The following is a 12527-nucleotide window of genomic DNA, read 5'->3' on the forward strand; positions in this document are numbered from 1 at the left end:
GGCGGGTCTCGAACCCACGGGCTCAGGCACTCCACTCACCTCAGCCTCCCAAAGGCACGGGATTACAGGCTGAGCCACTGAGCCCGGCTATTAAAATAGAGTCTTTAAAAAATTTAGTTCACTTTTGCTTGAAGTGTAACAAAGCAGGGAAGGTAATATTTTGATAGCAGCTTAAAGTTTACAAAGCACCATCTTAACTGTTCCTCACGGTAGCCCTAAGGAGGAAGATCAGGAGGTTGAAAAGTGGTGACAGTAAGTGACAGACCCAGAAGTCAAATCCATAGCATCTGCTCTCTTGGTCCATACTGTCCCCACAGAAATAAAATATTTGCACCGTATGCTGTAAGAACAGCTTCTTGCAACATCAACCGTGCAGCCCAAAAGTCAAAAACAAGGTGACTCCAGGTTTGAAACAGTTCTGGAAACAGAGCATCGGAGTCTGAGTTCAAGAGAAAGCAGAGGCACCCAGCACAAGAGAAGGATGCCTTAGAGGGAGAGACGCTGTAAAGACGCCAGGAACTAGCATCCCCACAAGATATAGATCCTAATCCCCCCTAGTTAAACAGTTCAGGAATGTGTATCCACAGCCAGGAGGCAAAGCTTTCTGGGGAGTTCAGGGTACTGCAAGTTGTTCCATATGGATTTGTGTGCATTTTATGTGACAAGTCAAGGAAAGCCACTGAGGGTTTTAAGCTCCAAAATAAAGTAGGGGAGAACATCCTAATAGTAGAAGACAGACTGGGAGGAGGAGAGACCAAGTAGGGGGCTTTGCAGTAGGCAACAGATTAAGGAAATTGAAGCTAAGGTCAAATTAATATGATAGCATAATAATCATAATTCCCATTTAAGTTCCTACTATAGACCAGGCACTGTGGTAAGTGTTTTACATTTAGTGTGAAACTTAATCTTCATTTCTGCCACACCAAGTGGGAACTACTGTCATCCCCGTTTTATAAAGAATTTGATGCACAGAAAAGCGAGGTCACAGCCAGCTGAGAAATGAAAGAGCCGGTTCAAACTTCTGACTCAGCTAGAGTCCTGACTCCAGGGCCTAAGTTCTGAAAGTCCCAGTCACACTCCCTTGCAGCATGGCAGAAAAGGAAGGAAAGATGGGGCGGATTCCAATAACAGGAATTCCCAGGACCTGCTGACTATGACAAACGACAGATGGGAGAAGAGGAGTCTGGGCTTCCTTATGGAAGTCCAGCCAGGTCACACTGTGTGGATGATGGTACCACTTGCAGGAAGATGTTTATCCTGCTGTTAGTTAATCCTGGCAGCCTGGGAACACCTTTTGGATGCAACCATGGAGGAAAGAAAAAGCTCTAATGCCAGCATTTCCCACACGGTTGGGATTGTGCGCTCACAAGTCTGTGTCCTTTCCTAGATGGGGGGAGTCTCTAGCTGAAGAACCCTAGAAGAAAGTCTATGGAATGGGTGGAGGGGCATTGAAGGTATGAACATCAGCAAACTACATTTATGTTTGGGTAGTTTCCAAAAGTGGGCCCACAGCTTTAATCACAATCTCAGAAGTTTGTCTGTCACCTCCCAAAATTTAGAGAACAATTCTACTACCTGATGAGTACCCCAGGACAGGGACTATGTTCTTATTCAGCTAGAATTTGATTCTCTAGAAGCTAGTACAGTGGCTGGGATAGAAAAAGCTTTAGTATATAGGTGGTGTATTGAGTGAATGCATGGGAAAAAATGCATGTGAGTGTTAAGTTCAAAATACTGGCTCCGGTGGCTCAGCCTGTAATCCCACGCTTTGGGAGGCTGAGGTGAGTGGATTGCCTGAGCCCGCGGGTTCGAGACCCGCCTGGGCAACTTGGCGAGACCTCATCTCTACAATAAATCAAAATATTAGCTGGGCGTGGTAGCGCGCACCCGTAGTTCCAGCTACTTGGAAGGCTGAGGCGGAAGGATCACCGGAGCCCAGCAGGTTGAGGCTGCAGTGGCCAGGAGCGACCACTGCACTCCAGTCTGGGCGACAGAGTGAGACTCCAACTCAAAAAGAAAAAATACTGGCTTCTGTAATTAAGCCAGGCGTGGTGGCTCACTCCTGTAATCCCAGTACTTTGGGAAGGTGAGGTGGGAAGATTGTTTAGGCCCAGGAGTTTGAAACCAGCCTGGGCAACATAGTGAGATCTTGTCTCTACAAAAAACGAAAAACAAAATTCCAAAAATTAGCCAGGTGTTGTGGCACACACCTCTAGTACCAGCTACTCGAGAGAGTGAGGCAGGAGGATCGTCTAAGCCCAGGAGGTTGAGGCTGTGGTAAACCGTGATGGTGCCACTGCACTCCAGCCTGGGCAACAGAGCAAGATCCCAACACAAAAAATACATATATATAGATTTCTGTAATTAATGGAGACTCCATGGTGATATTGTGAGAGCATATAAATATCCTGTTTCCCACAACTTTTATCCCGTGGTGTTAGCAGCCACTGATGATCTTTATTTGAATCAGTTATTACATCGGAGTTGCTTCTACATTTTCAACTGTTTGTTTTTTTTTTTCTTTACTTTTATTTTTTCTCTAGCATTGTTGTGGACTCATGGAAATTTTTTAAAAATGGAATGTGTTATAACCCAATACTGTCATTTTTTGTTGCTGTTTTTTCAAGTCAGAGTCTCACTCTGTTGCCCAGGCTGAAGTGCAGTGGCACGCTCACAGCTACTGCAGCCTCATTGCTGGGCTCAGGCGATCCTTCTGCTTCAGCTCTCCAAGTAGCTGGAACCACAGGCGTGCACCACCACACCCGACTAATTTTATGATTTACTGTAGAGACGAGGTCTCACCATGTTGCTCAGGCTGGTCTTGGACCCCTGAGCTCAGGAAAATCTTTTGCCTCCTCCTCCCAAAGTGCTGGGATTACAGGCATGAGCCACCATGCCCGGATTCATTGTTATTTTTGATGTTCAAATTATCCAAAATAAGGCCAGTCAGAGCACTTTCAAGCAGGCTTCCTTGACCTTAGAAAACACATACCCTCTTTTCTTTTCTTTTCTTTTCTTTTTTTTTTGAGTTGGAGTCTCACTCTGTCACCCAGACTGGAGTGCAGTGGCCGCTCCCGGCCACCGCAGCCTCGACCTGCTGGGCTCCGGCGATCCTTCCGCCTCAGCCTTCCAAGTAACTGGAACTACAGGTGCGTGCTACCACGCCCGGCTAATTTTTTATTTATTGTAGAGATGAGGTCTCGCCAAGTTGCCCAGGTGGGTATCGAACTCTCAGACTCAGGCAATTCACTCACCTCGGCCTCCCAAAGTGCTGGGATCACAGGCTGAGCCACTGAGCCCGGCCCCATACCCTGTTTTCAACTGTTCTTTGATTTAAATACAGAAATATATTTCTGGCTCACTGTGTACTTTCTTTGCCCCAGCCCTGGAATCAACAACTTCTTCAGTGGGGGATGGTATTTAAATATCAAAATGGAGGCCAGGGAGTTGGCTCACACCTATAATCTCAGGACTTTAAGAGGCCAGGGCAGGAGAATCGCTTGAGCCCAGGAGTTTGAGACCAGCCTGGGCAAAATAGTGAAACCTCATCTCTACAAAAAGTAAAAAAATTAGCCAGGCCTTGTGGCGCAGGTGAGAGGATTGCTTGAGTCCAAGAGGTAGAGGCTGTAGTGAGCTATGATCATGCCACTGCACTACAGCCTAGGCGACAGAGTGAGACCTTGTCTCAAAAAAAAAAAAAAATGGAGAAAGATGTTCCTTTGCAAAGAAGCTCTCCAAATGGTCAGTACCTTAACCAGGTGATAAACTTGGCATCACCCCCAATGGAACAAACTGGCATCATGTAATTTACATAACAGCCTCAATGTCCTATTCTTCCAAAAATGTTTAACCTGATTCTTAATCAAGAGGAAACAATCAGATGACTGCAGATGGTGGTCATTTCTACAAGACAACTGACCTGGTCTCTATAAAAGTCAACATTATAACAAGCTAAAAATGACAGGGTGATTTCTCCAGACTGAAAGAAACTAAGGAAAACAACCATATGAACCTTGAATGGCCATTGATTAAATTTTTTATTTTAAAAGAAGCTAAAAAAATATTTGGGGGTAAATGAAGAAATTTAAATATGGACTGAATATTAGACAATGTCACTGAACGACTGTTAACTTTCTTAGGTGTGATAATATTGCAGTTCTGTGGGGAAATGTCTTTATTCTTAGGAAATGCATGATAAGTATTAAGGTGTGAAGTGCTATGATATTTGCAACTTATTTATAAGTGGTTCAGAAATAAGTCTAGACACATGGGTGGGAGTAGAAGTTGCAAATGTGGTATTGATGGATCTAGATAAAGGATATACGAGGGTTCACTGTACTGTTCTTTCATCTTTTCTGTAGGTTTTCAAGTTTTCAAAATGAAAGAGTTGGGGGAAATATATATCTATATATGTACACACACACACACACACACACACACACACACACACACACTCGCTATTATGATCCCAACCACAAAAGGAGTCACATATAAGAATAAGTTAAAAACTGGAAGGAAATATTTTTAAATGAGCACAGTAACTATTTTAGGTTGGTGGGTTTAAGAGTGCTTTTTTTTTCTATTTTCCAAACTTCTATAATGTTACATCCTGAAGTCAACAAAAAACAAAATTTTCCCAAGCTAGAATTCAGCATGTTACTTAGAAGGAAAACTCCAATATCATGTCTCAAGAGAGACCAGAGACAATGATGAATGAAATGGGTTACTTCTCTCCCTGAGTGATGTCCGGATTCAACAAGCATAGAGGGAAGGTTTAGCACAAAGGAGAGAATTGACTTAGATCTTAGGAACACACAGACCTCAGGAAACAGAAGAACTGGGTTCCAGGTATGTTCTTTCTTTAAGAACTCTCTCATTATGGAAGTAATTTCGACTTCTGAGTTTGGTCTGAAACAAGTAAATACAGTGAATCACCAAGTATCTTTCCCTCCTGTTGTTTATGTACTATCCTTCCTCCTGTTTTGCCACAAAAAGATGAATACTCTGCACAAGAGATAGTAAATATTGGATAGAGACATGGAATCCAAGGTCCCAAGCCTAGAATAAAATGTGACTCCAATGTCTTAAGATTCTAGTTTTATACTTTGAAAATATCTTTCCCCAAAGAGCTGCATTCCTGTGAACTATAAACTGAACCTCATCTAAGATTTTGCTTTCTGATATAGAACAAACACTATCTAAGGAAGGGTTTTACTCTAACTTGACAAATAAAAACTGAAGTTGTACCTAAACTTGGTGTGTGGTGATTGTACATAAGAGCCCCGTAAGGCAGCCACAGAGACATGCATGTTGAAAAACAATCTATGAACTGAAAACTCATCACTCTTTTGTTGCTTAAAAATGGAACTCTGGGCCAAGCATGGTGGTTCACAACTGTAATCCCAGCACTTTGGGAGGTCGAGGCAAGAGGATCACTTGAACCCAGGAGATCAAGACCAGCCAGGGCAACAGAGATGGACAACCTCATCTCTACAAAAAAATTAAAAAATTAAAAAATTAGCTAGGCATAGTGACAAGCACCTATAGTTTCAGCTACTCAGGAGGGTGAGGCAGGAGGGTCTCTCTTTTTTTTTTTTTTGGAGTTGGAGTCTTACTCTCTCGCCCAGAGGCACGCTCCCAGCCACCGCAGCCTAGACCTGCTGGGCTCAGGCTATCCTTCTGCCTCAGCCTTCCAAGTAGCCAGAACTACTGGCAAGTGCTACCACACCCAGCTAATTCTTTGATTTATTGTAGAGACGAGGTCTCATCATGTTTGCCCAGGCTGGTCTTGAACCCATGGGCTCAGGCAATCCTCTCACCTCGGCCTCTCAAAGTGCTGGGATTATAGGCTTGAGCCACCATGCCTGGACCAAGCTAGTCTTGAATTCCTGGGTACAGGCAATCTTCTCGCCTCCACCTCCCAAAGTGCTGGGATTACAGGCATGAGCCACCAAACTCAGCCTGGAGGGTCTCTTGAGTCAAGAGTTTGAAGTTGTAGTGAGCTATGATCATACTACAGCACTCCAGCCTGGGCAACAGAGCAAGACCCTGTCTCAAAAAACAAAAACGGAATTCTGGACAGAGAATATGTGCTTTATTTCTAGATAAAAAGAACTTGCAATCATCAGCACCTTCATATACTCTATTTAGTATAAAAATCCCCCCAATTTTTTTTCTTACAATTACATGGAGCAGTCTTATTTTACTACACTATATTCCAGCAAGACCATGTAAATTTGTGGCTACCTTTTATATATGGGATAAATTATGTTTGGATACCAGAGGAGAGAGATCAGCAAAGAATTACAATGATTTCCTTAATGGACAATCATTTCCCATTTGATTTATTTATTCTCAAAGTGGTTTACTAGTTAGACTTGTGTAAAAAAAAGAGTTAACACAGCAGGCCTGAGGCTGCTGTCTTAAGAAGGCTGTGCTTGCCAAGTTAGTCCTTGGCTGCTGTCTGGAAATGTAGCTTTCAGAATGTGTGTTCCATTACTAACTGATAAGGTCGTTCCGCTGGACCTAGGTTGTTTGTGCAAACTATGTGATTCATGGTGAACACCTGCTTTTCTTCTGGGAGTCTGGAATGTTAGTGGTTGCTAGGCAAAGTGACTTGCCACCAACCCCCCCATCCCTAAACCCTAATTCTCAAACAGGCTTCTGTAGGCATCACACGTTGCACTGTTGCATTTTCACTGCTGGAAAGAGGGTGACTGCTATGTGACTTATCATAGGAGGGAGCGAGCACAAGAAACCTGCAAATGAATTTCTCCAGACTCCACTGAAATCTGTTCTATTACTGATCCTGCTGGACATGCTTACTGTGTGACTGTAATAAATATTAGCTGTGAGTACAACTATATTCTGATTACTTCTAGCAAATCACCAAATGTGTGAGTGGTCATGGGGAAACCCCCGAAACAAGACTCTTAAGTTTGATTTCGCTTGTCTTTTTGAGTAGCTCACAAAAACCTAAAAAATACTGCCCTAAAACTATTATTCTCTTAAACAGACCACTCTAAGTTTAAAACTAGGTAGAATTGGTCTTCCTAATGACCGTCATTCTGTAGATAACCAAGTAGCTGAGAATTTAGCTCATCAGCTGTAAATCTCAAAAGAATATTCTTTACTGCAATTTCCCAGGTGCTAAAAGAGAAATGTTCTCCACAAGGCAGAATGTATAGCTCAGGTATACTTACCCAAACCTAAGGATTTTTATACTCCATGCTTTAAAGATATTGGTTGTATATGTGCCGTACAGTTGAATATCATCAGAGCCAATTTCTGGGAAAGGAAGTCATTATTCTAGTGTTCATATTCCTTGTCACATTTGTTTAGGGTTGATTACAAGCTGTAACCTTGTTTGACAGAAATACAGACCCAGCTCTGCTCACATTAGAGTCTGGCATCAAAGCAGTCATTTGCTTTTCAAAGCTCACTAATCCCATGAAGCTGGGCAGAGAGGAGTTGAAGCGCAAGGTTCCTTTGGAATCCTGGTATCTGCTGCTGGATTAATTCATAGTCACCATGTCACCATTCTTAGTTGGAATCCCCTGCAGTGTGTCAAGATTAGACTAGACTACATCCATCCTCCCCTACTACCTGCATTTATTACTTTAATGGGTAATAAACAACCTCTGTGTGCGAGAGAGCCAGGGAGACAAAGATAAATAAGATGCTGGCTGCTTTTAAGGAATGCACACATTTGTGGTTGATACACACAGGAATTCTCTCACTACCATGGACGCTGATACAGTTTGGATGTTGTCACCTCCAAATCTCATATTGAAATGTGATCCCGATGCTCTTATAAATGGGAGTTAAACACATGGACATAAAGATGAAAACAACAGATACTAAGGACTCCTAAGGAGGGAGGGAGGAAGGAGGGCAAGGGTTGAAATACTACCCATTGGGTACTATGTTCACCATTTGGGTGATGGGCTCAATAGAAGCCCAAATCTCACCATCACAAAATACACCCATGTAGCAAACCTGCACATGTACCCCTTGAATCTAAAATACAATTAATCTTTTAAAAAAGACTTCCCAAAAAGCAGAACAAAAAAAAATGTGATCCCCAATGTGGGAGGTGGGACCTAGTGGGAGGTGTCTGGGTCATGGGGGTGGATCTGTCATAAATAGTTGGTGCTGCCCTCACCATAATGAGTGAGTTCTCGCCCTATTCACATGAGAACTGATTGCTTAAAAGAGCCTGGTCCCTCCTTTCTCTCTCTTGCTTCCTCTCTGATGCCAGTTCTTCTTCCCCTTCCGCCATGATTATAATCTTCCTGAGGTCTCACTAGAAGCAGATACCAGTACTATGTTCCATGTGCAGTCTGCTGAACTGTGAGCCAAATAAACCTCTTGTCTTTATAAATTACCCAGTTTCAGATATTCCTTTATAGCAATGCAAAATGGACTCACAGAAGCCTACGTGTCATCTGTAATTCCAATGCTAGTATCAGAGTTTGGTTAAGAGGTCTTTCCTTCTCTCCAAGACATACTGTATCCTGCTCAGGAGTTGCTAGCAATCAGTCAGTTTTCTCAGAAACTACTGGGGAGATTTACCAAGAGACCACCAGCCTCCACACAAGAACTGGTAAGCCATACAGCACACAGGTGGGCAGTTCACACAAAATATACAACATCCATATATTAGCTGGTGTTTGCAAATAGCCAGATGGTTATAAGTGAATTATTTATCCCAGCCATCTAACTTGTCCCACTGTCACCCTCCTTTCAGTGTAAGAACCTGAAATAATGGGGATTATAAAGGGTCACAGTTTGCATCTGATATAGGATGACACTGGAATGTCCAATCTGCTGCATAAGCCATGCAGCCTCAGAACACAGGAAGCACTTCTTCAGATTAAATCTCTTGCAGAATAATGACACATGAGCCAGATAAAGCAGAGTTGCTCTCCTGAAGCAGGAAAGAACCCAGAGCTCCCTCAGCCTGCCCAGACTCCAGCTCCAAGGGCACAGTTTGAAAGTCAGTATACTGGTTGAAGACTTCAAGGAGCAATCATGAATTCAGTAAGACACCTCTCATGCAAAATATGAAAAGCTGTTCCCAGATGAACACACAATGAAAAGAGATACTAGAGAGCTATGAGCTTCTCCTAGAAACTAAAGTCACAAATAAGTAGGCTTGTGTAACACAAACACACACATACACACCAGGCACAGATCCTGGCAGCCCTCAACTGCTACACTGCAAGAGTTGATACTAGAATGGGGGTTGGCAATGGGAATCTAAACAGCATATATCCAGTCATTGTAGTAATAACTCCTACCTAAGTCTATGATACTCTGGCTAATTCCTTCCTTTTTTTTTTTTTTGAGTTGGAGTCTCACTCTGTCACCCAGACTGGAGTGCAGTGACCACTCCCGGCCACTGTAGCCTCGACCTGCTGGGATCTGGCAATCCTTCCGCCTCAGCCTTCCAAGTAGCTGGAACTACAGGCGCATGCTACCACGCCCGGCTAATTTTTGATTTATTGTGGAGATGAGGTCTTGCCAAGTTGCCCAGGAGGGTCTCGAACCTGTGGGTTCAGGCAATTCACTCACCTCAGCCTCCCAAAGCGCGGGATTACAGGCTGAGCAACCGAGCCCGGCTGTTCCTTTCATTTTTAAGGTTACGATATATAATATTCTTTGATGAGAAGTAAAGATAAATTCCCCCCAAATTAATATGTAAATGAAATAAAATTTCAATAAAAATTCCTATGGGATTTTTTACTCAAATCTGATTTTTAAAATCATTGCACAGTTCACCAGGAAGAATAACAAAATATGGAACAACTTTTAATAATGATGGGAGTAGGGCAGATAAGATCTTGATTTACAATAATGTGATGATAATGAAAAGGGTGGTAAAGGCTTAGGTGTAATAGATAAAATCATCAGTGGAACAAAATAGAAATCTCTGAACCAAATCCAAATTATTCAACTCACTAGCAATTTGGCTGCAGGAGGGGGAGGGGGAGGAATCACACATTTCACTGAAAATAAAGTCTACATAGATTATAGGTTTAAATTATAAAATCAAAACAATAAACATGCTAGAAGAAAACAGAGGGGTTATTATTTATATGATCTTGTCATAGGAAAAGATTTTAGGCATGATACTAAAGGTAAAAATTCACAAAGGTCAAAGATTTAACTACATCAACTTTTTTTTAATGTTACCATCATTCTTTTATTTATTTATTTATTTACTTATTTATTTAAAAAAAATTTTTTTTGAGTTGGAGTCTCACTCTGTCGCCCAGACTGGAGTGCAGTGGGTGCTCCTGGCCACCGAAGCCTCGACCTGCTGGGCTCCAGCGATCCTTCCGCCTCAGCTTTCCAAGTAGCTGGAGCTACAGGTGTGTGCTACCACACCTGTCTAGTTTTTTGATTTATTGTAGAGATGAGGTCTCACCAAGTTGCCCAGGCAGGTCTCAAACCAGCAGGCTCAGGCAATCCACTCACCTCAGCCTCCCAAGGCGCGGGATTACAGGCTGAGCCACCGAGCCTGGCTTATTTATTTATTTTTAATTTTAAAGATGTGGGGTACAATTCAGGATTAGGTATAAGTGGTATTGTACAGCTAAATTTTGGGCCTCCCTTTGGTCTCCACTTGGCCTGGTTTGAGATCTGGTACCTTTATGACTACATCAACTTTTTAAAAATGTAAAGAAGGATTACACAAAGTCCTTCTCTGAAACTCTTTAGGGAGAATAAAACCTACCATTAACAACTTAGAAGAAAAGCAAAATTGCTTTGAAAAATATTTACAACCTAGCAAAGGATTAATGTCCTTTATATATAAAGAACTTACCAATCAGGAAAAGAATACACTAGCAAAATGAAGACAAGAACCTGAGATGTGAACAAGCTACTCATAAAACAAAGAGCCAATAAACATATAAGACATTTAAATACATGTATTAATCCAAAAATCGACAAAAGGAAGTCTCATTTTTCACTTATCAAAATAATAAAAATTTCTGAAATCATACATAATGTCAGCATGATTTGGAAAGCTGACACATTACTGTTGCAGGCATGATTAAATTATTTTCATTAAAAGAAAAAGATTCTGTTTAAGAGGAAAAACATTGATTCTTCACTTTTAAAAAATTCTATTATGATATTAACTTTTGTAAGAAACCTAAGATATTAGTAACTGTTCATCTTGGGTCATTGCTCAGAGCAGTAAGCTGGTTACCTGGAAGACAGTTTGCAACCCTGTTGCAGGTAGGTATTCAGGTTCCCAGTTGCTGCAAGTAACAGTCCCAGGTATGGGGGGGAAGGCTTCATTGGTCTAGAAGAAAACTCTGGATGAAATTGGACACCAACAAAATATGGATGATCTGAAATGAGAACAATCATGATGCAATTGAAGCAGACAAACATGAGAACCACTTAAAAGGTCTTTTTATCTTTGAAGAAGAAAACTCATTAAATGGTACCATGACTATTTAACCTGTTATCATTGTAGTCAGTTACTGAGTGGAATTTCAAATTGTAAAACACATCTCACTTAATAACAGATCCAGAAATTGTATGTGTAGAAAGTGTTAGAGCGAACAAAGTCAAGCAAACATTTTTGAATGGCAAGAATTCTGCTTTTCCAAAATTCTTCTATTTTTTGAAGGCACTTTGTAGACTTACATTCGCACTATTTCCATGATATCCCTCAGATTTAGGCTAACCCTGGGTCATTCTTTCTTTTAGAGAGCTTCAGGCCATTTCCTACAAGGTCTTCTCCTTTCCCAAGGGGAGGGTCCCCTGGGATAAACCAGCAGTGCTGACTCATTGGGCTGCCCCTGGGAATACAACAAGGACAACTGCTTTTCTAGTCACAATTTTAAGTTGGATATTAATCATAGCACCATAAATCTAAGGGCTTTGGGATAAAGTGATTCAGAGCAATGATCCACTCATTCTAGTATTCAGTCCCTTGTCCCTAGTTATGACTCAAACTAAGGATAATAAAATATAATAAGTTTTATAGGAGGAAGTAAATATAACTTTAAAGCCGTCAATGAGATGTTTTATCAAATGATCTAAAAATTCAGTATGGAATTCAAAATCACAAATTCTCATCACTTACCACTGAAGACCCATAACTACTGCTACAATAACCAGAAAATGCTGGTTAAACAGAAATTTTTACTCTCCTAAGGTCATCATTTAAAGTTCTGCCACACAAAATGGAGTCACTAGCTATATATGGCTATTTACATTTATTAAAATTAACTGAACACTTGAAACGCGTTCAGTGTCACATATGACTAGTGGCTACCATATTGAATGGGCAGAATAGTTCCATCATTACAGTAAGTTCTATAGGACAGCTCTGATCCCCCCAAAAAAACCCAGCATAGACATCCTCTCCATCTAAGAAGAAGCCTCCTTGAATTAGAGGAACACTCAGGTAGGAAAGCTCAGTGAAGAGAATGCGACCTTCTCCCAGGAGTGTGTCCCCTCAAGAAAAGAAGATAAATAATCCACACTTAGAGAAGAAATTA

The 12527-nt window shown here is 41.6% G+C and overlaps 1 long non-coding RNA gene across 1 annotated transcript in view; it reads right to left on the minus strand.

Annotated features, from left to right (window-relative positions):
- Positions 1-11383, minus strand: part of LOC103268559 — a 21483-nt gene extending 10100 nt beyond the window's left edge. The window contains exon 1 of the long non-coding RNA XR_504826.1: positions 11222-11383. This is a non-coding gene — a long non-coding RNA (uncharacterized LOC103268559). The remainder of the gene's footprint in view (positions 1-11221) is intronic.
- Between the last annotated feature and the right edge of the window lie 1144 nt (positions 11384-12527).

This window comes from Carlito syrichta, unplaced genomic scaffold, assembly GCF_000164805.1.
Source record: "Carlito syrichta isolate Samal-C Ts95f unplaced genomic scaffold, Tarsius_syrichta-2.0.1 Scaffold308847, whole genome shotgun sequence".
Classification (NCBI taxonomy): domain Eukaryota; kingdom Metazoa; phylum Chordata; class Mammalia; order Primates; family Tarsiidae; genus Carlito; species Carlito syrichta.